Below are 25,867 nucleotides of genomic sequence, written 5' to 3' on the forward strand. Positions count from 1 at the left end.
CTGTGTCTTCACATGGTCTTCCTTCTGTGTGTATCCGTGTCATAATCTCTTCTTGTAAGGATACTAGTCATATTGGGTTAGGAGCCACCCATCCTAGTGACCTTATTTTAACTAAGTTAGCTCTTTAAAGAGCCTATATCTAAATACAGTCACATTCTGAGGTACTGGGGGCTACGGATTCAATATATAAATTTTTAGGGGATGCACAATTCAGCCTGTACCAAAAGGTTTAGCAGAGGGCAATTATATAACCCCATTTAGGCTTGTCATGCGCACTCTGCTTGTAAGTTGGAAAGTGTAGCAGAGGGCCAGGACAGAAGGTGGGCCAAGAGCCAAGGTGCCATTCAGAGGGCCTCTGCTGTAATCCAGGGAAGAGACCACAGTGCGGCAGAGCCCCAGGTTTGCTTCCTGGAGACTGGTGAGTACATTCAGACAAGAAGTAACTTGGGAAAAAGGGCACTTATTACTTTGTACCAGGAGAGAAGAAGAAAAGGAAAGGAGCAAGTAAATAGCTTTGTAGCTATGATGTCAGGAAGTTGAGGTGGTTTGTTTTCATGGTTTCTGTTTTAATTTTCTTTGAGGTAGGAAGGACATCTGCTGAGAATGAGAAGAGAGAAAATTGCAGATGTGAATTGAGTAGAAAATATTTTAAATTGCCATTTCAGGGAGTGGGGAAGCAAGCTAACAAAAAATCTCATTAGAATTTCTATGCAGTGTTAAAAGCCCCGATGAGTGACCACAGATTCAAAGTGGCACCCATGTCCCCTTTTTGTGGGTTTTATTTTGCTGTCATGCTTGACTATGTGGGGACGGATGTGGGGATGGTGAAGAGCTGAATTATTCCAGAGTTCAGATTCTCAGGACACAGTATTCTTCCTGGAGAACTGCAAAAGGAGTTCTGGGCCACAGCTGTTCCAGCTCAACCCCTGGGAATTTCCCAGGTGCTTGGAATTTGAACTTATAATTTCACAAAAAAAGGCTGGGATGGTAGGTGTTTGCTGGCGGTGCTGCTGAAATGAAAACCTGCTGGAAGCTGTTTACTTTGCTGTGTGGCTCCTGGGGACTCCTTGCATATCTTGCAGCTCCTCCTGTGAGCCACATCTATGCTAGATACATTGTATCATTTTTATATTTCTTTTCTCTCTCTCTCTCTTTTTTTATTTTTTATTTTTTATTTTTTGAGATGGAGTTTCGCTCTTGCTGCCCAGGCTAGAGTGCAATGGTGCAATCTCGGCTCACTGCAACCTTCACCTCCTAAGTTCAAGTGATTCTCCTGCCTCAGCCTCCCAAATAGCTGGGATCAGAGGCATGAGTCACCACACCCAGCTAATTTTGTGTTTTTAGTAGAGATGGGATTTCTCCATGTTGGTCAGGCTGGTCTCGAACTCCTAGCCTCAGGTGATCTACCCACCTCTGTCTCCCAAAGTGCTGAGATTACAGGCATGAGCCACCGAGCCCAGTCTGTATTTCTTTACTTCAGCTATTTCAAATGTCTTCTTGCCTGCATGTTTCCCTGTATAAGAAACATGCTTATAATTTAGTAAAAAAACCATTATGTTCATGCCACATAGCACTGAATAAAGTACAAGACATGATGAAGGGCTGCTGCCCCTATGTCATTCTCCTGGTTCACATGCTAAAGTACCACTGGGATTTTGCGTCATTCTGGCTGTCTTGGAATTTGAAAAAAAAAAAAAGAAATCATTTCTCTTCTGAAAATAATATGGAAATCTTACAGAGTCTGAATGCAAAGAAGGAAGGTACTTTGGGATGCCTAGGAATTTAATGCTTCCATCAGGCCATGTGTGCATGAGAATTCATTCCAAACTGTCCATTGTCTCCCTACACCAAACACACACACACACACAAACACACACACAAACACACACACACAATCTATCACAGTATTGCGCTCTTCAGAAACATAGGAGTTCAGATTTCACATATCTCTAAAGGACGGAATTTAAAGATACAATTTTCATAACACAAATTGTTTTTAAATAAGCTCTACTTACTGTGTTTTATATCAGTATATGGGCTCTTGCTGTGTAATAATAATAAATTACAAGGAATTTGTCAATAAAAAGAAGTTGAATACTGTAAAATATTGTCCAAGCAAAGTGTAGGTCTAAGATAATGCCTGAACGATTTCAAAATATGCTTATATTATAAGATAATGCCTGAACGATTTCAAAATATGCTTATATTATAAGATAATGCCTGAACGATTTCAAAATATGCTTATCTGAAACTTATAGCTGAGGCAGGCATCGAGTTTTCTGAATAACTTCATGATTTCCATGTGAAACATCATGGTCTAAACTACAGTAGTAGAAATGGGAACTTGGTGTATTCAGTCTACAATATAAAAACATAATAAAATTATTCTTAAAAATACGTTATCTTTCCATTGTTTAGGTTGTGATTGCAAAGAGGTAAAATTAGATACTACAAGCTGCTGAAAGGGAAGAAACACACTTGAATTTAGTTGCTGTTTGTAACTAGAAACCTGAATTTGTAAGGAAGGAACGGGCAGGAAGAACAGAACACAGCTGGGTAGTATTTTTATTAGATGGTATCCTCAGAGAATCATTTATGTGACATTCCAAAGATAATGAATAGGATCCCCCAAGTGAAAGACCCAAATAAGATATAATTATGACAGCTAGCTCCCCTGCAGTGATGGTAACCAAACTTTTATTTTCAGGACTTTTCACTAATTTAGATATTTGTTTCTAAAATGTAGTGCATTTCTAGTTTCAGATCACTGAAATAGATACGTCCATAGAAAGTTATAAATTCTACATTCAGAATTCTTGAAATTGAAGAGAAATATAATCTCTATAACAACTTTGAATAACTGTCACAGGCTTCCATAGTCTTCAAATTGAGAGAAAATCCTTTCTCATATGTCTATCATGTATCTCACCACCTCCTTAAGACTACAGAAGGAAGCAATGCCTTATGTTTTATATAAAGCGAATAAATTTATCTAAAGAAATAAAAGGGTCACATTCACCTTAAATTAGGGGAGAAGTTTTGCCTCTGGAAATTGGGCTTTATTTCTTTTCATTGTAGAAACAATTCAGATGTTTTAAATATGCTCTATGACATAGTAAGATCTTATTTTATCTGTGAAAATTAATGGCCTCAAAGAGGCAAGCTAAGAGACAGAAAGGAGGCACCTCCATAGTTCCACAAAGGGATTTCGCCAAACTTAAATGACTATTAAAAAAACCACATGTGGCAAACAGACCTGAGAGTTTGTTCTAAATTGGAAGCATTCCACCTTCCAACTCTCCACTGAGAACCAGAATTACTTCCTTCTGCCAGAGATCTGAGAAAATCATGCTGAAGAGTGCACAGGCTATTTGCTATAATATTATTTCAATTCCATGGACTTGTAGCAATCTTCAACTATGGCACTGTGAAATTATTTTTAGATTTTTTCCAATATAATATATTTTCCTTTTTTTTTTTCTATTTTCTTCCTCTATATAGGAGCTTGTGACTATGCATGTCTAAAAACAGTGACTATCTTTGACATCCCATGGCATCACACCTTTGCCTATTAGGTCAATTTCAGTGGATACTGTTTCTTCTATTTATCAAAAGATCAAGAACTGAGTTTCCTTAGGATATGTATCACTTCTTATGCTATGGTTCATTTCCTACTAGCCCAAGGTGTTTTTTTCATGGAATTTTCTCCATCCCCACAGCCGTTTGTACTCTGGAGCTGAGATGAATTCCAAGGTGGGCGTGGAGGTGATGGGAACTATCAACACACACTTCCTCAAAATGTGGCTCCTTGGATTTGAGAGAACAGCAGAAGCAGAAAGGCCTCTGTGATCTTCTTCTACCCTTTTCCCCTGAAGCAAGCCATAAGAGAATTTTCTGACTTTCCACTGAAGCAGGTCTTAAGATTCTCATTTGAGAGTGCATTCCCTCTACCTTTATCTCAGAGGACACAGGGGCACAAATAATAATTTAAACGAACAAGCCTTACTAAATTCTCCCCAGTTTATTACCATTAGGTAATGCTCCTTATTTCCAATCACACTTCTCCACAACCATCCACTTCTTCACCAAATTTAGCATAAAAATACACAGTTTCCTCTGTTTCTTTGGGACTTCATTTTCTTATGAAGGCTCCAATGCCACGTAAAACTTACATTAAATATATTTGCATGCTTTCCTCTTGCTATTCTGTCTTTTGTTAAGGGATCTCAGCCATTGTCCCAGGGTTGGACGAGGAAATAAATCTTTTCTCTCATACAGAGAGAATAACAATTTACCCAGGACCTAGGCTTCTCTGTATTGCTGTAGTGTACTCTGGTTGAAACCACCAGTATAGTGGCCTACACGGCAACTTTCAGAATGGACAATCTCTTTCTACAATTTGTTATGTCTCCTCCCCTCAGTTCTCACATTTCCATGTCTCTCTCCATCTTTGTCTCTCAAAACTTACTTTCAGGAAGGGTTGCAAAAAACCTCTGCACAGATCTGCAAACACCTTAGCATATTTGAGTAATTTCAATCTCAGGTGCAATTGAACTTTAAGAGCAAACACAGTTTCTTAAAGCAAAGAATTGTATCTGCTTTTGCAGAATTTCAGGCTTGAGCAAGTTTGCAGAAACTAATTGTGGAGCTACCAAAGAGACTTTGGTTTATTCAAGATATCAGAAAGTATTTGTAATCTAGTAGACAAAAAGAGACCTCAAAACAAAGAAGGTTATTTAAATGTTATAGGGTACATACAAAAAAAGAAGTTTACTTTAGGGTGTCAGTAAAAGCTTCAGGGAAAAGATGATGCTCCAGCTAATGTCTAAAAGAGATGCAGATTATTTTTAGGTGAACCAAGGAGTGAAATGTTTTCTAGCACCTAGGAATTGCTGTGAGCCAGGTGTCTAAAATAGAGTGGATTTGAGGGAAACATGAATTACTATTATTATTCAAGCAAGCTAAACAATGGGGTGTAAAACATGGCTCAGAAAGAGATGAAGAGAAACCAGGGCCAGATCATGAAGGCTTTGTGTACTTCAATAATGAAGACCTTGCCTGTATGACCATAGTTCCCAAAGTGTGTCATGTGTGCTTTTAATGGAACATAAGCTGATTCTGGGTGTTTTTGAATACTTTGGTTATTTTTATTCAAAAATTTGGGGGAAAAATCTTTTAAAATGAGTTTCTTCTATGAAGGCCATATGATACAGGTTTTTACATTTGTAGAAGTAATATAAAATGCCCTGCACTATTGCTACTACTAATAATAAATGTATCCAATGTTTTATGACATAAATAAAAGGATACATTAAGTAATTATATGAGTGGTAATTAGATGTGGCAAATGTCATAAAAGTGGTATATAAATGACTTCAGTTTGAAAAACATAAGAGAGATAATAAAGGACGGTTGCAATAGTCTCCCCGAGTGAAAACCATCAGCAGGAGTTACCATGCATGTCATTACATGCTTGTCCCACATATTCAATCAGTGCCATTCTGGGTTTTAACAAAGGGTACCCATTCTGAGTTTCACCCATCTTCCTCAGCCTTCTTCCTGCCTGATGGAAACACCAGGTGTTAGCTCGGGCTTGTGATGTGAAGAAACAGAATTGAGTGGTTTTTGGTGAAAGATACCCCTCTCCATTTTAATGCAATAGGTAGTCAAGCATTTGATTTGAACATGAAGCAATGGATCTTACTTCCCCCTTATGCATGCATGTGTGTATGTGCACATACGTGTGCCCCTGCACGCGCATGCGTTTGCATGCACGCGCGCGCGCGCGCACACACACACACACACACAGGCACGGAACAAGGCAGGGAGGAATTCCTTTCTGGAATTCAGTCAAAAATTATTATTTTCCACTCCAGTGGAGATCACATTTCAGAACTCATCCAAGGAGACAAAATCAAAGGAATTGATATGTCTTTGCATTAAAAGTAATTTGCAGGGTCAGTGACCTGAGCTATTTCTATGGCTATTTCAGTTTCCACTCGTTTTCTGTCCCTTCCAATAAAAGCAACTAATGAGATGTTATTGCCTAGTCTATTAAACAGACTCTATTTCTAAACTCCCCCTAAGTAAAAGAGATACTGTGAACAGTTTCACATGAAATTTTGGTGGTATTTACAGTCGTCACTTAACCACTCATGACTTAATTACATATTGACTTATATTGCTTACTAGTTATTTTGTTGGTGACAGTCTTGTTCACCCGACAAGACTGTAGTTTCTGATGAGGGTGTCGTTATTTCTTGTATGCATCTCTCAGAGTAGCTTGCACAGGATTAGGCATATGGTAAGTGCTAGATAAATATATGTCCTTTTGTGGATACAATACTTAGTTTATAAATTTTTACTAGGGCATGGAGGAAGCATAAAAGATGAATAAGTCAAACTTCAGGGATGATTAGGGGACTTAGAAAATCTGATTCTATCATGATTTCTCATGGAGTAGGTTTCCTCTTGAAGCTGTTTGGCACAAAATGGTTGATTTCACCTCTTTGACCATTTTAACCAATGGTTTCCTTTAGAAGGAGAAATTTTTCTGCCATTAAGCATTGGAACACAGTTTAAATTCTCTGGTCTTGCTGAAATCACAGTGGTATGTCCTTCTGAACATAGTTGTCCAACTTTCAACTTGTCAGCGAAACAGATTGTAGTAGGTAGCATGAGAAAGTATCATTACTGGGTACTCTAGGACAGCCCAAAATGGAGACTGCAAACCCTTGGGTACTCTCAGAAATCCAAAAGTATCTCTATGCAAAATGTTTGTTTCTGCACTGCAATTTTAATATTTCAAAAGTGTCATTCTAACCTTAAAGTATTTTAAATTAAATGAAAATACAACTTATCAGAAATTTGTGTACAGTAAAACAGTGTTTAGTGAGAAATTTACACTAAATCTATACAATAAAAAGATGAAAGATATAAAATCATTAACCTGGATTCTATTATACACAACTAAAGAAAAATTTAAAAAAAAAACGAAATAAGCAGAAGAAAGTAAATAATAAAAATTAGAGAAGAAATTAATGAAATTGAAAACAGGAAAACTAGAAAACAACAAAAACAGAAGCAAATTCTTTGGAATATTCAAGAAAAGTGATGAACTCTGACAAAACTAACAAAGAAAAAAATTAGACGATGCATATTACTGGTATCAGGAATAAAACAAGAGAATATTCACTAAGACCCTGAAGACATAAATAATAACAATGATAATAATAATAAGCAAATACTGCAAATAGCTCCAAAAATGTAAATTTGACAACTCAGAGGTAAGGAAACAATTCCTTAAAAAAATAAGCCTATCACAATTTATACAAAGGGAAATATATAGCTTAAATAGCCTTATAACTATTAAGAAAATTGAATTTTTAATTTAACAACTATCAAAATAGAAATTAGCTGGGCTAACCAAGTCAAAAAGAGAGAAGACACAAATTATCAATATTAGAATTAAAAGAGGTTTCATCACTACAGATCTCATGGACGTTACAAGCATAAGAGACAAATACTGTGAACAAGTCTATGTCCATAAATTCATTAACTTAGAGGAAATGGACCAGTTCCTTGAAAGATAGAAAGTATCAAAACTCACACAAGGAGAAATGGAAAATACAGCCTGTATCTAAGAAAAATTAAATCAATAATTACTAATATTTCCCCAAAAAGCACCAATTTTAGACGGTCTCTGCACCATAAATCTTTCAAACTTCATACTTTTCTAAAGCCTCAATGTCCCCACAAACAGGCTATAAACACTCCACTCAGGTGACTAGGTATATCAGTGCCACAAAGTTGGTCATTACCACAAGTTAAAACTTCCTGCCCTCCTCTGCCTATGACCTAATGACATTCAACACACCAACAAATTTCCCTCATGTCCTTTGCCTGTGAAATCCCACTGTAAGTAAGGACACTTACCCACAGGTTGATCCTCATTCATTCTCCCTCCCACCCCACTATGCCACCATTTCTCCCTACGTGCTTGGTTAAGTCCACTTTGGGAGCTCCTCCCGTATGGCTCCCTGTGTGGTATGCCATGCCTCTGGTCTCTAAGACCTATGAGCTACTCAGGAGGCTGAAGCAGGAGAATGGCGTGAACCCAAGAGGCAGAGCTTGCAGTGAGCTGAGATCCAGCCACTGCACTCCAGCCTGGGTGACAGAGCAAGACTCCGTCTCAAAAAATAAAATAATAAAAAAAATAAAAATAAATAAATAAATATTTCACTTTCATATACACCTGAGAGTAATATTCGTGGCCATGTTGGAATGATTCTTAAAGACTCTCTAAGAGTAACTTAATCCCCCATTTACAACACAACGTTCTTGTTGAATTCTACCAAACATTTAAAAAAGAAGAAATGCCATTTCTCCACAATCTCCTCCAAAAATTAGAGAGAGACTTCTAGAGTATCCTAACTTACAGCTCATTAGAGAAAGTAATTATGGTCTGAGTAAGTAACTCTCTGTAAGTTAGAGCATCCTAACTTACAATTCATTCTATCAGACCATCATTATTCCAATAGTAAAGCCAGATAAAGACATAACAAGAAGAAAGAAAAGCTATAGAGCGATATATCTCATGAACAAAGATGTAAATATTTCCCACAAAATATTACAAATTAAATCCAACAACATATAAAAAGAATTATATACCATGACCAAGTGGAATTTATTCTAAGTAGGCAAGGTTGGTTCAACATTCAAAAATCAATGTAATTTACATATCAACAAGCTAAAAAAGAAAAATCATATGCTCATATCAATTGACGCATAAAATGCAGTTGACAAAAGCTAATATCAATTCATGACAAAAAAATGCCAGCAAACTAAAAACAGAGGGAAATTTGCTCAAGTGATTTAAAAAATCTACAAAAAAAAAAAAAATTCACACAATTAACAACATATTTAGCGGTGAGGAACTGGACACTTCACCCCTAGGATCAGCAACAAGGAACGACTCCTATTCAAAACCATACTAGAAGTTCTAGTTAGTGCAATATTAACAGGAAATAAAATAAAAACCATGCAAATTGGAAAGAAATAAAACTGTCTTTATTGGAGAATAGTGTTAAAAACCATGATCTGAGGATGTTCAAGGACTAGTTGAGAAGATCAGAGGAGCCTGACTAAAGTTTGGTCAGGGAGGTAGTCCATCAATATGCAAAAAGATGAACCTACGCACAAACCTTTCACAAAAGTTGACTCAATATGAGTCACAGATCTAAATGTAAAATGCTAAACTCTAAAATTTCTAGAAGAAAACATAGGATAAAATCTGCATGAATTTGAATTTGTTTATCAGTTTTAGATACAATGCCAAAAAACATAATTTATGAAAGATAAATGGGTAAGTTAGACTTTATTAAAATTGCTCTCCAAAAGACAATATTAAGAGAATAAATAGGTGTTACAGACCGTGAGAAACTATTTACAAAATACATAGTTAATAAAGGTTTTATATTAAAACAAATACAAATAACCCTTAAAACTCAGCAACAAGAAACCAAGCAACCCAATTTAATAATGTCCCAAAGATCTAAGCAGACCTCTCACCAAAGAAGGTGAACAGTGATGAATAAGTGTACAAAAACATGTTCAGTCTCATTTGTCTTTATCTGTATTCATTTCCTATTGCTGCTGTAATCAGTTATCACAAACTTAGTGGCATAATCAACACAAATTTGTTATTTTACAGTTCTGTATATCAGAAGTTTGAAATGACTTAAGCAAAAATCAAGGAGTCAGCAGAACTGCATTCTTTCTGGATAATCTAGGGGAAAATTCATTTCATGCCTTTTCTAGCCTCTAGATATTGAGATGCTTCTGAACATATATATGTATGAATTCATATACACATATATATGTCCTTGCTCTGTGAACTGAGGGGGCCTAGAAGCCATGACACCCAAGTAGCAGTAAGCACATCTAGAGTTCAGATCATGACTGTTTCCCTGGGCTCCTTGGAGAAGTGGCTGATTGTAGGCTTGGGGAAGGAAATATATAAGATTAGACTGAAGCATCTGGTAGTGCCAGTAAGTAAGGAAATGAAAGAAAAAAAAACACACATAATTTTGGGAACATGCCAAGCGATACCAGGGACAACTGAAAAAACTCCCAATGGCCAAATCTAAAATTATTTGAGCAACAAGATAAATAAAATATTATTGGATTATAGCCCAAAGAATTAAATAAATATCCATGAGTCCATACTGAAATAAATAAGTGATTTAATAAATAGATAAGCAAGAGAGAAGAACCAAATTTCCTATACAGAGGAATTCCAAATAATTTAGGTTCAAGGAGGTGGCACATAACTCCTCACTTTTTAAGTGCGGGCTGCACACAGTGACTTCCTTCCAGAAAGTAACGTATAAAAATGGGAGGAAAAGTAACTTCACAACGGAGAAATATGCCAAACATTTCCTCAACAATATAGCAAATGTTAACATTAACAGTGATAAGTCATTTTGATAGCGTGCACCCTTGCTATGATGTGATGAGAATGGTGGTTTACCTGTATCTTCCTCTGTAAAACTTATAATCCCAGTTTAATCACGAGAAAAACATCAGATAAATTCCAATAAAGGGCATGCTACATGACACCTGACCAGTACTCTGCAAAACTGTCAAGGTCATCAAAGACAAAGAAAGTGTTTGAAAACTGCCACAGTTAAAAGAAACCTAGGGAGACAAGACAATGAAATGCAATGTAGTATCCTGGATGGGGTCCTAGAACAGAAAAACAACATTAGATAAAACTAAGACAATCTAAATAGGTTTGGACTTTAGTTAATAATGATATCAGTATTGGTTTGTTAATTGTGACAAACGTGCCACATTCATGTTAATAAGGGGAAACTGGGTTTGGGTTGTATGAGAACCCCCTGTACTGTCTTCACAATTTTTCTGTAAATCTAAAACTTTTCTGAATGTAAAAGATTTTTTAAAAATATTTATTCTAATTAATCTAGATCACCATCTTAGAACAGTTTTACCACAAGACTTGGTATACACACTTCTGTATTTCTTACAGTCATGTTTATGCCAAGTGATTATAGGTATATTTAATTTGGGATCAATATATCTGGGAACCAGTAGCAGGTTTGAGCTAAATTATTGTTTTTATATTGAATTATTTTACTAGAAATAAATATGAAATGTATCTACTGCATGAAACATCCACATGTGACAGTTCCATGATATAAAAACTTAATTTTTAAAATAAAGTAAGGCTTCAATTCTACATGGTGAAATGACAATGTGTGCAAACGCAATACATTGCCTTCATCCTTTTAGACTACAGAGAATAGAACAGAATAGAACAGTAACTTAAAAAAATAAAATATTCAAGTCAAGTAAAGGCTTAATGACAAATAATAGCTTCATGAGGATTTGAAATTTTAAATGCAAAATGAGAGGATTCATTTCTAATAAATTGTAATTTCCTTCAAGAGTCCAGTGATGTACTTTGTTGAAAATATGTTTTTCTTACTTTGCAAGAGTTGAAGCCAACTTCATATACAATTTTCCAGTCTCTGATTCCAGAAATAATTGGATTACATACCAATTTAATATAAATTTCAATGTTACACATGCTAATTTTATCTCGAAATGAAGATAGTTAAACATTAGGATTTTGTTTGTGGAGGAATGACAGATTATGCTGAATTTTAATTTATTGCTATTTAGATACTATTGTAATGCCAACAGTCATATTCTGAATTTGCTTGATTAAAGTCAATGGATAGTAATAAAGACAAAAATGGATCAAAAGCATTATATTTCTCACTATAATTAGAAGTTCTTTATGTTTACTTATTATTTTGTATTAATTCATAGATTAGTTTTTGATTGCATTGTTGTATAGAAACCATAATCATAGTAAATTTATACCAAATTGTTATTATTTATTTACTTATTATTTATTATTATCTTTTTTTGTTGTTTTTGAGACAGAATCTCACTCTATTGCCCAGGCTGGAGTGCAGTGGTGAGATCTCGGCTGACTGCAACCTCTGCCTCCTGGTTCAAGCTATTCTCGGGATTTGGGTTCCCCAGTAGATGGGATTACAGGTGTTTGCCTCCACACCCAGCTAATTTTGTATTTTTAGTGGAGATAGGGTTTCACCATGTTGGCCAAGTTGGTCTCAAACTCCTGACCTCAAGTGATCCTCCTGCCTAGGCTTTCCAAAGTGCTGGGATTACAGGAATAAGCCACCGTGCCTGGCCCCAAATTTTATGTTATATATGTAAGTCACATTCTAATAAAACAACACTATAGGTCTAGAAGACTGTTTCTTTGAGATAAGCTAATGCATTACTCAAATTTCAGAAACACTGCATACAGGGCTCATAAAATTCTCACAATAGCAGGCCACCATTGAAGAATATCAGTTGTTATTTTGAAGTAAATCAATATTAGATTCCACCTGTTGGCCTTTTGTTTCCACAATTAATGCTAATATGCAATGATCTTCTAAAACATGCATTATTCAGATAGAAAAGTCACCAGGTATAAATAAACCTGTTATGAATAGTGAGATCTAGTGAACTGCCAAGTTTAAAAAATACGGTGGCACAGTGAAGAGATAAAATGCACAGTTTAGTAGAAAGAAAGAGTAAGATCATTGAAGCCAAATTATCAAAGAAAACAGCAAAAGGAAAGATTTTTTATTTTTTTAACTAAAAGGAAACGGAAATAGAACTAGTGCTCAATATAGCTTCATTAATGCGTACTTTACCAGTTCTTTTTCCTGGGATATCTCTTCTTACAAAATCAGACAAAAGTGCTGTCTCTTCACAGGGATTGGAAAGTAAGGGAAACTGAGTCTGCATATCAGGGAGATAGGTTAAAATTGTTAACCTATGGTTGATCTATTTTTATTATACAAAGCAACATATGTGACTACTTTGTTTAATATACAATTAATATTTTTTTCCACTAAACCAAACTGTGCTTTTTAAGTCTTAAATGCATATTTGGCACTAAGAAAATCCTGGTGTTAAGGCTTATGTTGTGACAGAAGCTAGTTTATTCAGAAAAATAAACTCTTGTTTTCTATTTCTATGGCTTCTCTTCCAGGTTTTGGCAGAAATGTGAATATTAGCAAGGAAACTGTGGGATACACGATCCAGTCATCATAACCTTCTTTGGAACTGGTATTGATCCAGCAGCAGCTTTCAGTACTGATCTTAAAAACAAATAATATGATTGGATCGATCATCACAAAGGGAGCAGGAATTTGAAGGATGTATCTGGGTAATTCAAACCGAAAACACCTAACTCCAGTTCATTAAAAATCATTTCATATTTGTATAAGAATAATTTTAAAAGAATCTAGATGTAGTTATAATTTTAGAAGTAGTCATATTTCTAGAATCTTCTTTAAATTCTTGTTATTTGAATATGAAATTATTGTAAATCAGTTGAATAAATAACTATATCTGTATGAAATTTCAAACTAATATGTACATTAGAAGTATATTCATTTTTCGAGAAGAAATATTTTTGTCCCACAATATTAAATTTGTATATGTGTTTGTATGTTTGTGTGTGTTTTAAGTAACTAAACTTTGAGTTCCTTTTAAAACTGTGGGAGTATTTTATTACATAAAAAATTTTCAGACAGAATGGAATCTAGATATGGAAAGCCTATTTCTCTCATATCTAAAAATTCTGATCTATTTTAGCAGTCTTATGTGGTTACATCTAGCATGAACTCACAGTAGCTAGACATGTTTTTCCAAATCTGACAAAAATTTTAGTTACATCTACACAAATATTTAGATCTTTCCAGTCTATAATATTGTGTGAAAGAAACCCAGTATAGAATTTTATTTTCTTTATTTTGGGTAATATTGTATTTAATATGACACACATGACTAGATGAAACTGTTCATCTCTATAAAAAAGAGAAATTATGCATTTAGTTCATCAATTTGTGCTCTCTGCAGTCCAATTAAAAGTGTCATTTTAGGCCAGGCACAGTGGCTCACGCCCTTAATCCCAGCACTTTGGGAGACCGAGGCGGGCGGATCACGAGGACAGGAGATCGAGACCATCCTGGCTAACACGGTGAAACCTCGTCTCTACTAAAAAATAGAAAAAATTAGCCGGGTGAGGTGGCGGGTGCCTGTAGTCCCAGCTATTCGGGAGGCTGAGGCAGGAGAATGGCGTGAACCCTGGAGGCGAAGCTTGAAGTGAGCTGAGATAGCACCACTGCACTTCAGCCTGGGCGACAGAGCAAGACTCCGTCTCAAAAAAAAGAAAAAAAGAAAAAAAAAAAAAAGGGGAAAAAAAAGTGTCATTTCGACTCTTTGGCTTGAATAGATCAATCCCCAGTTTCTTCCTGAGTTCAGGCTTTTCCTGCAGCCACTCATCTTTTGCATTGCATTCAGATTTTTTTCTTTCTAAAACAAAATAATTTCTTTTTTTTTTAATTTATTTATTATTATTATACTTTAAGTTGTAGGGTACATGTGCATAACGTGCAGGTTTGTTACATATGTATACTTGTGCCATGTTGGTGTGCTGCACCCATCAACTCATCATTTACACAAACAAAATAATTTCAAAAGGTAAACAAAGACTTCCTTGTCAATAAACACAAGACATATTTACCTGCCTTTCCTTTCTTGACATCACAGAAGTTTTAAAATAACTCTTTCCTTCCTGAACTGCAGGTTTCTTCTGCCTCTCCAAGCTTGATCCTCTCCTGTCTTTCTCCCGAGATTCTGGCTTCACTTTCTTTGCTCCTCTTGCAGAGTTCTTTCTTTACAGAGAAGTCATTGCTTGAAATTCCTCAAGGCACTCTACTCAGCCACCTAGACTCTCTCCTTAGGAGTTCTGTTTTACTTTAATTACCACACCAAAACAGACAATTTATAAATGTATGTCTCCATCCTAACTTCATCTCTGATCTTCAGACCAGGGTATTCAACTACCTCTCTTAGATGACTCAGGGGTACCTTCAAGTGAGAATGTCCCAGATTGTACTGAGATGGTTTTACCACATGGTTGTAAATTCTTTGAAATTCTTTCCATTGAGAGGTGGAGTTTCTGTACCCTCTCTTTGAATCTGTGTGAGTTTGTGATTATTTCAACCAATAGTACAGTGGGAGTGAAGGTATGTGATTTCTGAGACTAGATATAGAATAATGTCAACCTTATTTGTTGGAATGCTCATGGAAAGCTGCCATGAGAGAAATTCAACAACGCTAAGGCTGCCATGAGGAAGCCCAGCCTACACGTAGACACTGTGTATAGTTATACCAGTAGACAACCCCAGCTGAGCCTAAGCCTTTTAAGTCATCCCATGCCAGCCTTTAAACATGCAAATGAAGGAGTCTTCAGATACTGGCATCTATTCAGCCATCCAAGCCATTTCCAGCCATTGGATTTTCTTCAGGTGAGATTCCAGATACCATGAAACAGTGACAAGCCATCCTCATGAAGTCCTGCCTAAATTCTTGACCCATTGATAATTCAACAACCAATTGCAATCTGGTCTTCTTTCAGTATCTCCCTCTGTTTCAACTCCATCATCAACTCCTCCTGCAGATTTCTTCCCTTAAGTATTTATTGAATCCATGAACTTCTCTCTATCTCCATCAACACCTTTATCCAAATTATCATGATCTGTGGCCTAAATTGTAGCATTGGCATTCCTATTTATCAACATTCTCCACACTGCCTGTGAGTGATCTGTTCACATTTTAAACCTCTTCGTGTCACCCCATGCTTAATACTCTTCTGTGGGGCCCATTGATTTTGGAATAAAGACAAAATCCTTTATGAGCTTTACATGACCTGAATGATCTGGCGATAGTCTCATTCCCCTGTTCTGCACTGCCCAGTGGGGTAATTACCCGTCTTCCCTGTGGCTGTTGATCTCTTAAAATATGACTGGTGTGACTGAGGAACGGAAGTTTTTATTTTATTCAATTTTAATTAATTATAACTTAAATTTTAAAAATGAATACTCGATTCAGTTTATTGAAAAACTTTTAAGTGTGTTTGGAACAACTTGACTATATGAATTTACTTTTTTTAGATGTCCTCATCTCTAAGTGGGGATACTAATAGTAATCATGTCAAATAGCTATTGTAAAAATTAAATGGCGTGATGTATTTATCTGTGATGTAGGAAGCTTAACGACTTTTAACTATCAATATTATCTCCAGGACAAGCACAAGATAGCAGTTAAATACTCCTTTTTAAATGCTTACTATATACCAGTCATTGTATTAAGTTTATCATTTCAATGACTCCTCACTGTAGTTACCATCACAAAAAGAAACCAAGGTTCAGAGAGGTTATTTGCACAGAATCACACAGCTAGTAAAAGGAAGAGATGAGAGTCACATGTGGACAATTCAGTGACAAAACCCACCTTTTCCACCACCATGTTTCCCTGTGTTGCAGTAGGCACTCAGGCAATCTTAATTTCCTGTCTCTTTTCATGTTTCCTATGCTCCTAACATTTAAATAACCATTGCTCCAACACAGCATCGGCTGTCACAACTCCATTTGTCTGTTCACTCTGCTCTCTTTATTCTAATTTACCTTCTCCTGCCTTTCTCTAAAGGGCAAAATTCTATTTAAGTTTCAATACTCTCTCACATATCATCATGATCTTCCTCTATTGATTGTCTATCCTTTCTCTGAATGTGTAAGCCCATCCTATCTGCTAAGTGCTTCATACATTAAATTAGTAAAACATGCATTTTATTACTTTAAAATAAAATTTTACTCTTTGTATCCAAAGTTATCTCTCCTGTTTTGCTCTGATATTTTTAAGGTCTAAAAAAGGATCATACTCATTTTTGGATCATGTGTGTCTCACTAAATGCTAGGGACATACGTGTGTGTCTCACTAAATGCTAGGAACATATGTATATGCTCAGTGAATTTATGTTGACTTGAAAATTAACCTAATATGTGGTCTACACAAACTGCCTATTTACACACATGTATATATTCACAAACATGCACACACGCAAAGGCCCACATGAATGCCCATGCACACAAACATACACTAGTATACATGTAAAAATATGCAGGGACACACAGATACATAAAATTCATGCTCATACACATGCGTGTATGCACATATGCAAATGTGTACACTCAGAGCTTATGTCAGTTTTTGTTTGCTTACGGCAAGACAAATGAAATATTAAAGAAAGTATGAGCTAAATTACTGTAGAAATAAATGCAGCATCTTTTCTCTTAAAACAATGAAAGTAATTTGCATATTTAATTTTAATAAGAAACAATAGCTGAAGGGGTATTTTGTTACTTAATTTTTCCACTTTATATTACAAAAATGTATTTTGAAATAAAGACGATCTCAGTATCTGGTACTGGGAAATCTCTCTTTGATACACACACATGTACACACACATACCCTTAATTGATGTTCACATACATTTTTGGTAAAATAACAGAAATATTGAGAAAATTCAGGCCAAATGTAGTAGCTCATACCTGTAATCTCAGCATTTTGGTAGGCCGAAGCAGGCAGCTCACACGAGCACAGAAGTTCAAGATCAGCTTGGACAACATGGTGAAACCCTGTCTATACAAAAAACACAAAAATACAAAAAAGTAGCCAGGGCAGTGGTGCTCCAGCTAGTCAAGAAACCAAGGTGGGATGATCACTTGAGCCTGGGCGGGTGGTCGAGGCTGCTTCAGTGAGCTGTTATCACATCACTATACTCCAGCCTGGGCAACTGAGTGAGATCCAATCTCTAAAAAAAAACAAAGAAAAAGAAAAAAAAAAAAAAGAAAAGAAAAAAAAAAGAAAGAAAGAAAATTCAGACCAAGATCATCTTAAATAGATTATGCCAGAGGCTATATACCTCGATATTTTTATACAAATTAGTTGGCTTTCAGATTTTATGTTCTATTAAGAAACCATACACTTCTAGAATAGTTTATTTTGCAATCTGACCTTTTAAGACAGTAAAGCTACCAGTAAAAGTTGTCTTAAAGAATTAAACAGATACTTTCACCTTTTAAAAACAAATAAAATGTACCATCAAAGCAGGAGAATGATCTTCCATTATCATTAAAATTTTAACAAAGTAGATTATAAACAACTAACAACTGCCCATGTAAAGATAATTTGGCCCCAGATCACTGATGGCATTACTAAATCACGGTAGCATCACTTGCAGGTTAGGATGCCCTGGGAGCTTATGGGGGAATTATAGCCCTGTTACACATAGCCAAGCCCACATTAGTGTTGGGAAGAGGTGTGGAGGTTATAAACATCCAATACGGTCTGCACTCCATTAGATAAGGATATTAATCACACAGATCAATAGGACACCATGAAGCTATTATGATCACTGACAGTTAAAATAGCCCAAGACACTCACTTGTGTCCACCAAGAGAGGAAGAGTATTTTATATCTTTGGGTATCAAATGTAGCTGCATTCTAAATCTTTCTGTTTGAGGCTTCACCCTCTCTGTCACTAAAACGCACCATTTATATTTGCATACTCTTCCTGGTGCCTGCAACATAAGTGCCTGAAATGGTGATGTCAAATGGGCTTGATTTATGTCACTTTAAAAGAATCTAGTAATTTTAGATCTTGTAATGGGGTTTTCATTCTTCTAGCTACATAATGCATGCAAACATCATCCTGATGCCTTTTAAAAGTTGTCAAAATGCATGGGGAGAACCAAATGTATTATATGTTTGCTTCCTATGGGCTGCAGCAGGGAGAGAGTGGCTCAGAGAGATTTAAGCTGTGTATAATTATAAGTAGCTGTACAGCTGAATAGCTATTGTAATGCCTTCAGTGTGTGGTATCTGGAAAAGAATACAAATAAATGTGCACCACAGTATTGTTGCCTAATACATTAAACATATATTCACACATACGGCAAGATAGGATCACTACGCCCCCATCATCCCACATGTGGCGATACCAGCACACCCAAGTTCCCACCTACCTGTGACTCCCTCCATGGCTACTTGTCCTCTAAAAGAAGGGAAAAGGAAAAGTGGAAGCCCGTATTTCTTTTCGCCAGTCTGGTCCACAGCTTTCCATCTGGTCTAAATGGTGGCATTGATTTAGTGGAATTATAAATCTGTCAGAAAACAATTAGCTCTCACTGTGTTTTCACAGTGGACCACACTGAGAGGGGCAGCTCTGGGGAAATCAGCTCCACTCCTACGAGAGACCACTTAGCAATTCTTTTAGCGACATTCAGGTCAGGACACTGCCATAGAAACTTGCACACACTGGCATTTCCCCACGCCCCGGAAGCCTGTTGAAGATGTGAGGGAGGAAGCCCAGCCCCGCAGTGCCTTTACTCCCTTCGCCTCATTCCCAGAGTACTGAATATTTTGTAAAATCCCAGCCTCCAAGAAATACACATCATTTGAGGGATACAGAAGTCTCACACCTCAAATAATTAGACATAAAACAAGTTAAAAAAACAAACTGCTAAATTAAACACCATTAGGGGCTAAATATACAGATTAAACAGTGTGAGATCAGATGGGAAGTTATCAAATTGCCAGTTTTAACAGAAAATTTTATAGAGAAAATGGATTTTGAGATAAGCAACTAAGAATAGGGAGAAATGGGATAAGTCAGCCAGGCACGGTGGCTCACACCTGTAATCCCAGCACTTTGGGAGGCTGAGGTGGGAGGATCACCTGAGATCAGGAGTTCGAGACCAGCCTGGCAGACATGGTGAGACCCTGTCTCTACTAATAATACAAAAAAAAAAATTAGCTGGGCATGGTGGCCTGTAATCCCAACTACTCAGGAGGCTGAGGTAGGAGAATTGCTTGAACCCAGGAGGCAGAGGTTGCAGTGAGTTGAGATTATGCCAGTGCACTCCAGCCTGGGCAATAGGAGCAAAACTGTCTCAGAAAGGAAGGGAAGGGAAGGGAAGGGAAGGGAAGGGAAGGGAAGGGAAGGGAAGGGAAGGGAAGGGAAGGGAAGGGAAGGGAAGGGAAGGGAAGGGAGGGGAGGGGAGGGGAGGGGAGGGGAGGGGAGGGGAGGGGAGGGGAGGGGAGGGGAGGGGAGGGGGAAAAGTAAAGAAAAAGGAAGGAAAAAGGGAAGGAAGGAGAGAGAGAGGAAAGAAGAAGAAAGAAAGAAAGAAAAAGAAAGAAAGAAAGAAAAGAAAGAAGAAAGAGAGAGAAAAAGAAAAAAAGAAAAGAAAACAAGAGAAAAGAACAGAAAAGAAAAGAAGTAAGTCATCCAGAAAGGCTGGATAAAGGAGCAAGGATGGAGGCCTCAGGCCAGATCTCATGACATCACCTCTCCGTGTAGTAGGGAAGAGGATTAAGACAATGGTTGATAAAGGTGGAAATACAGATTGTGGATTGTATTCTCACCTAGATGAGGAAAGAACTGGCAGAGCCATTCTCAGTTCTTGAGAGCAGTTGTCATCTGTCAAAATCACTTGCATCCAGGGTCAGCTCACGGCTGCACAGGACCTCATGCTCGGAAAAACTGTACTTGGTTTAAAGCTCTGCTATCACTGTTTCAAAATTCTTAATAATTTTTATACAAGCATCCCTGCAAATTATGTAGCTAGCCTACCTGCAGTCACTATTCTTCGTACACTTTCTTATTAGACATGCAGTCTCTGTTCCAAATCACCTCAAAACCGACATGCATGCTGATACCTGGGTGTGGGTGTGTGTGTGTGTGTGTGTGTGGTGTGGAGGGTGCGAGGGTCTTGCTTGTGGGGGCTGCTGGAGCAGGAGTCACTTATTTTACCCTTGCGTACTGAGTACCTGTTAGAGCCTTACAAGCCTCTCCCCTATAACTTCTCCCGGGTCTTGTGACTACTGGGGAATCCCTCAATTTCATTCAGCTTCTTCTAATAGCTTTTCACAATAGTCTTTCAATAATCGTGTCACCTTCTAAAATTATTGGAAAAGGTCAATTTTGGACATTGCAGTCAGACCAACTACCATTTTCTGATTCTCTTCCCCTCCTTCTTTCCTTTGGTTTTACTATCTGTGACCCTGGGAAATTTTTAAAATTTTTCCAAGTCTTTGTTCCCTTGTCTGTAAAACTGGGAGAATCACATCTAGCTTAGGAGTCTCACAAAGATTCAAAGGGAATGATGTATTTAAACATACTTAGCAGTCAGTACAGTGGATCTGCTCTTCCATGCCTGTTCTCCATTTTCCTTCCTTCCTCCCTTCTCTTCTCTTCTCTCCTTCCTTCTTTCCTCCCTTCCTTCCTCCCTTCCTTTTTCTATCCCTTCTTTTTGTTTCTTCTCTATGGAAATATGTTAACATTAGGGCATTCTGATGATTAATTTTCCTCCAAAACCTTTCTTAGTTCCGGGGAAGTAAATATAGTTAATAATGAGGAAAGTAAGAGACCTTACAATCAAAACTGGAAATAAGACTTTCATTTGAATCACTTCCATGCAGGAAGTAGGAAAGTGAGAATTCTTCTGCAACCACTACACCTAAGTTCTTTAAGACATAAAAATTACAGAGTTTTTAAAATGATGTCCAGTCTAAGGCCTTTGACACACACTGCCTAATTGTTATTAGGAAATCAAGAAGAGGGGAGGAGACTGGGTCCCTTATGAGGGCAGAGAAGTTCACCAGCAGCTCTCAGAAGGGCTTTTTCTAAGTGGACAGTGATGATGCACATTTGAAAGGCATTATGGTGTTTGTCCTGGAAAACATTACTAATTTGTCATTTTCTTGATTATCTTCTTATTGTTTGTTTTATCATTGAGACAGGGATTTCTTCATTAATACAAAGGGTGATGCAGAGACAACTAGATCCATCATTGGCTCTAGTTCTTTCCCTATTTCCCCTCTTGGATTAGAAATTCCTCCTGGCCTTCTCAGACGAGTTATCTGTACCCAAGTCATATTTTCTCTTCTTAGGCCATCTTATCTCTGCCCTGATCTCCTTGAGCCTTCACCTGCACCCAGACTTAGAAGTTAGGGCTCCCAAGTTTCTTCTTTAATCTTCCAGTCCCGAAATTATTTGTTCACTTCTGATCCTAAAGCGAAGGTGGAGGGAAGATGGTGTTGAATCTGCAATCTAGCTGGGGCACTGGAGGTGCCAAAGACTGAAACAAAAGAGTTCTGAAGGGTCCCTTCTTTATCTGTTTTAGGTGAAAGCCAGGCGGGAGATTAATAGGAGAAGCTGAGGAGACTGAAGATGCTGCATTCCTATAGAAGAGCTGGGAACAATTCTTACCTTTCAAATGGACCTTTACCTTTCCCAGTAATCAATGGAAAGTCAAAAAAGGAACCCAAATAGGAATAAGTAGCTCCACATATACCTTGGATAGGGGATAGTGGGATGAAGAGGGCACAAGAGACACTGATAACGAACTCTAAGAACTACTATCTTGATGGACTGAAGGAATTTCTGAATAAACTGAATTTATTTTCTACAGCTTATGGAAACTGAACCAGTACTTGCACATCTAGCATCTATTCTCATTCCTCGTTTCCTCATTTGAAATAATACACAGTCCCTTTCAGCCTAAATCTTTCATCACTTACTATAACATAGCAAAACAGATCGACTTTGCTGCAGCTCATCTTCTTGATGAATATATATCACTTCAAAATATCCCGTATTCCATGTTCAATGTGAATTACTAAGAAACACAACAGCAAACTGTGAAAACAACACAATCTGTGTGGTACTGCATATTATCCCCCATCCTGGAGATTTTGCCTGCACTATGAGTTCATAAAGTATCTATCTAAAGTGGTGTTCTTCTTGCAGAAGGAGTTCAAGGCTATTCATGAATAGACAACAATGGCATATGTGACAGGGAAAATCAAACCAAAGCCTTCCATTGTGTTACAGATATAAAAAGCTCTGCTGTTGGAAGGTTTCTTTATCCCGAAAACCATCACCAATAAATTTCATTGCAATATTCTCCCCCAGCTTTCAGAAATAATATTACTTCACTCACAGGGTAAAAAAGAGAGACACTGAAAACAAACTGTGCATCCTCTCAAGCTCTTATTGTTTGTTAACCAAGATTTTAGAAAGGAGAATTAAAAGCCTACTTACTGTTTAGGGAGTAATAGGAGAAAAGACAATTTTCCCATAATTTTAAAATAAATTATAATACCAGATGGATTATTTCCCTGCTTGAATTAAATTGACTTTGACAGCAAGGGATTTTTTTTTTTTTTTTTTTTGAGACGGAGTCTCGCTCTGTCCCCCAGGCCGGAGTGCAGTGGCACGATCTCAGTTCACTGCAAGCTCCGCCTCCCGGGTTCATGCCATTCTCCTGCCTCAGCCTCCCGAGTAGCTGGGACTACAGGTGTCCGCCACCATGCCTGGCTAATTTTTGTATTTTTAGTAGAGACGGAGTTTCACCATATTGGTCAGGCTGATCTTGAACTCCTGACCTTGTGATCCACCCATCTTGGCCTCCGAAAGTGCTGGGATTACAGGTGTGAGCCACCACGCACGGCCAGCAAGCGCCATTTTTTGACTTCAAGAAACTTCTGAATTCTTACCTGTTTCTTTCTCTGCTTTCCTAGGGACTAGATTCTGATTGACTTAGATATTTAGTCCACCAATTAGTGCTGATAGTGTTGAGTGACAGCCTCAATCTTGCTTTGAAAAGGCACCTTCCCTTCTAAACTCTATTTGCCTAGGAGTTTGAACTTCATTAACTTTTGTCGGTGTGTCCATTATCCAAGGTATCACACCACAGCCTGCAAGTAAAAATCTCCGTTGCTCAGTTTTATATGCACTACTTAATGGAAAGCAAATGATCCGAATTAAATGCCATCGCCACCAAATAAAATACCTGTCCTGTCTGATACAGGAGCTTTACTGGCAGAAGTTAGATTACATCCTGATCAAATATGGGGAGATTCCGTCATTTGTTTTTCTTCTTTTCAAAAGTGCTGCATTAACTTCCACAAACTCATGATGACCAATAATAAGGAATAATACAACTCCAGACAGGAAAGACAGAGCGTTTCCTGATGACAGAGGGTATTATGAAGGATGAAAGTCAAGGCCTCGCCATCTCACAAGCGAGGGAGTGTGACTTAGGGGGCCTAAATAAAATGACTGCCTATATTAGTGATATTAACCAACTTGAGTGAAAAATGTATTCAATTAATCCACACTAGATATTAAACTGAAAGTAAATAATGAATCTCACGAGTCTCATTTGGTCACCAAATTGGTTACCAATTCAATCAAACTGATGGTATGTGTACATCCTTCTTCCCTTTGGGTGTGTATGTGAGCATTCCTTAGTGTTCATGTGAGTGTTCTTTCATTTTTATTTCATATGTGAAATGCTTGGAATTCTTGGGCAGAAACTGCAAAGGAAAAGGTTACATTTGTCAAACACCACGATTTTCATAAAGAAGGCTACAAATTACTTTTAAATAGGAACTTGAGATTGTCTAACTAAATCAATTGTATTAATATTATACTGTACTGCCTAGGGGGGCACCTATTTGGGCCTATTATTTCCCCTGCCGCCCCCTTCATTAACATTAGACATTAAATATTTAAAATTAATTTGCTAAAATTATAATGTTCAATGTTTTAAATCAAATGAGTAGTCAATATTTAAATATTTTGTCTTGAAATGAGAAATCAAATATGTGCTTATACCGAGTTACTTACTTTATTGATAAAATGACCACATCATCAGCTAGAACAATACACTAAAGTACCGTGGAGACGGTTGACCACCTTTCCTGTTCGGCTAAGACCAACACCAAGCTAAACATGCTCATGTTACTCCTTGATTTGTCCCAGAGCAAGACCTGTGTTTATGTACTCCCCTGCCCTTCCGTTTTAGGAAATACCTGCTGGTACCTCCCATGAAGGAATTCCAGGTTCCTGCTTCCCAAAGCATCTGGATTGTCTCCTCTGCGGCTCTGGTGCCTGAGGAGGCCAGCACACCTTGACCTCTGATGGGCTGCAGCCTTTGAACAGTGACCCAGCATCTGGGCTGTCTCAGAGGCCCAGCTGGGCTAAGAACTAAGTCACTTTTCACTAATAAACATAAATCCAGCTTTAAAATCATTGCAGTTTTATTTATTTATTTGTTTTAATACACACATTTTTGGAATAATGCAAATAGAAGAATAAGCTTGTAATTGTGCATTCTGTAAGTATTAGCTATTTTGAAAATAAAACATGATTTTATTAGTTCATCAATATTCTTGCTTGACCTACTTTCATAGAGAATGTCAATGTAAACAGGAATGTATATGCATGTATATAATGTGGGAACGTGTATAGGGTACAGAAACATATATACCACCCTAAATTTTGTATGTGAAGAGATATTCAGCTATCTACCCATCTTTTGACAATCTGGACATAGAGCTACGCAGGAAGGTATTTATTCCTCTGCAGCCATAAACAATGTTGTTTACATCCCCAGAATCAGGAAGCTAGAATACTGTCTTCTGGAACACAGTAAGTGCCTGATAAATATTTTCAAATCAAATTCTTATTTTATGTAATTTTAAAAAGAAAGAGAGAAACTGAGGACTGAGGTCAGTCCTCTTGGGTGGTTTGTCCCAAAAGCTGTTGGTCTAAGGACCTGAGATAGACTTTTTGCATCTAGCATGGGGGTCCAGGAAGCAGAGGAAGCCAGTCACAGTAGGAAGAAAGAGAAACAGACCTGATGGGCAACAGGTAGTCTGATTCCTTTTCAATCTCTGTTCCTGAAATCTACATTACAGTCCTGACTCCTATAATCTTAAAAGTATATTCCATATATTTTGCTGAAGATATATTTTTATTAATTTTAAGGAAAGGAATTATAAATTAGTTAATTCACATGTGCACACACACACACGAAATTTTTAAAAAGAATTAGAAGT

General features: G+C 37.2%; 2 long non-coding RNA genes across 5 annotated transcripts in view; one reads left to right on the forward strand and one right to left on the reverse strand.

Moving 5' to 3' along the window:
- The window catches only part of LOC105499721 (uncharacterized), a 60,429-nt gene extending 40,709 nt beyond the window's left edge, over positions 1 to 19,720 (reverse strand). The window contains exons 1-2 of the long non-coding RNA XR_011623304.1: positions 18,985 to 19,720; positions 17,508 to 17,770 (exon numbers count right to left, since the gene is read on the reverse strand). This is a non-coding gene — a long non-coding RNA (uncharacterized lncRNA). The remainder of the gene's footprint in view (positions 1 to 17,507; positions 17,771 to 18,984) is intronic.
- On the forward strand, positions 1 to 25,040 carry LOC105499722 (uncharacterized). Of its 4 annotated transcripts, none has more exons than XR_011623301.1 (4): positions 1 to 54; positions 262 to 418; positions 3,720 to 3,839; positions 13,100 to 13,546. It is a non-coding gene; the product is annotated as an uncharacterized lncRNA (long non-coding RNA). The 4 variants fall into 4 exon arrangements; XR_011623303.1 differs by lacking the exon at positions 1 to 54 and adding an exon at positions 24,832 to 25,040 and having other exon boundaries at positions 209 to 418; positions 13,100 to 13,276; XR_011623302.1 differs by lacking the exon at positions 1 to 54 and adding an exon at positions 22,144 to 22,423 and having other exon boundaries at positions 209 to 418; positions 13,100 to 13,276.
- The last annotated feature ends 827 nt before the right edge of the window (positions 25,041 to 25,867 follow it).

The sequence above is a fragment of the Macaca nemestrina genome, chromosome 5 (assembly GCF_043159975.1).
Source record: "Macaca nemestrina isolate mMacNem1 chromosome 5, mMacNem.hap1, whole genome shotgun sequence".
Classification (NCBI taxonomy): domain Eukaryota; kingdom Metazoa; phylum Chordata; class Mammalia; order Primates; family Cercopithecidae; genus Macaca; species Macaca nemestrina.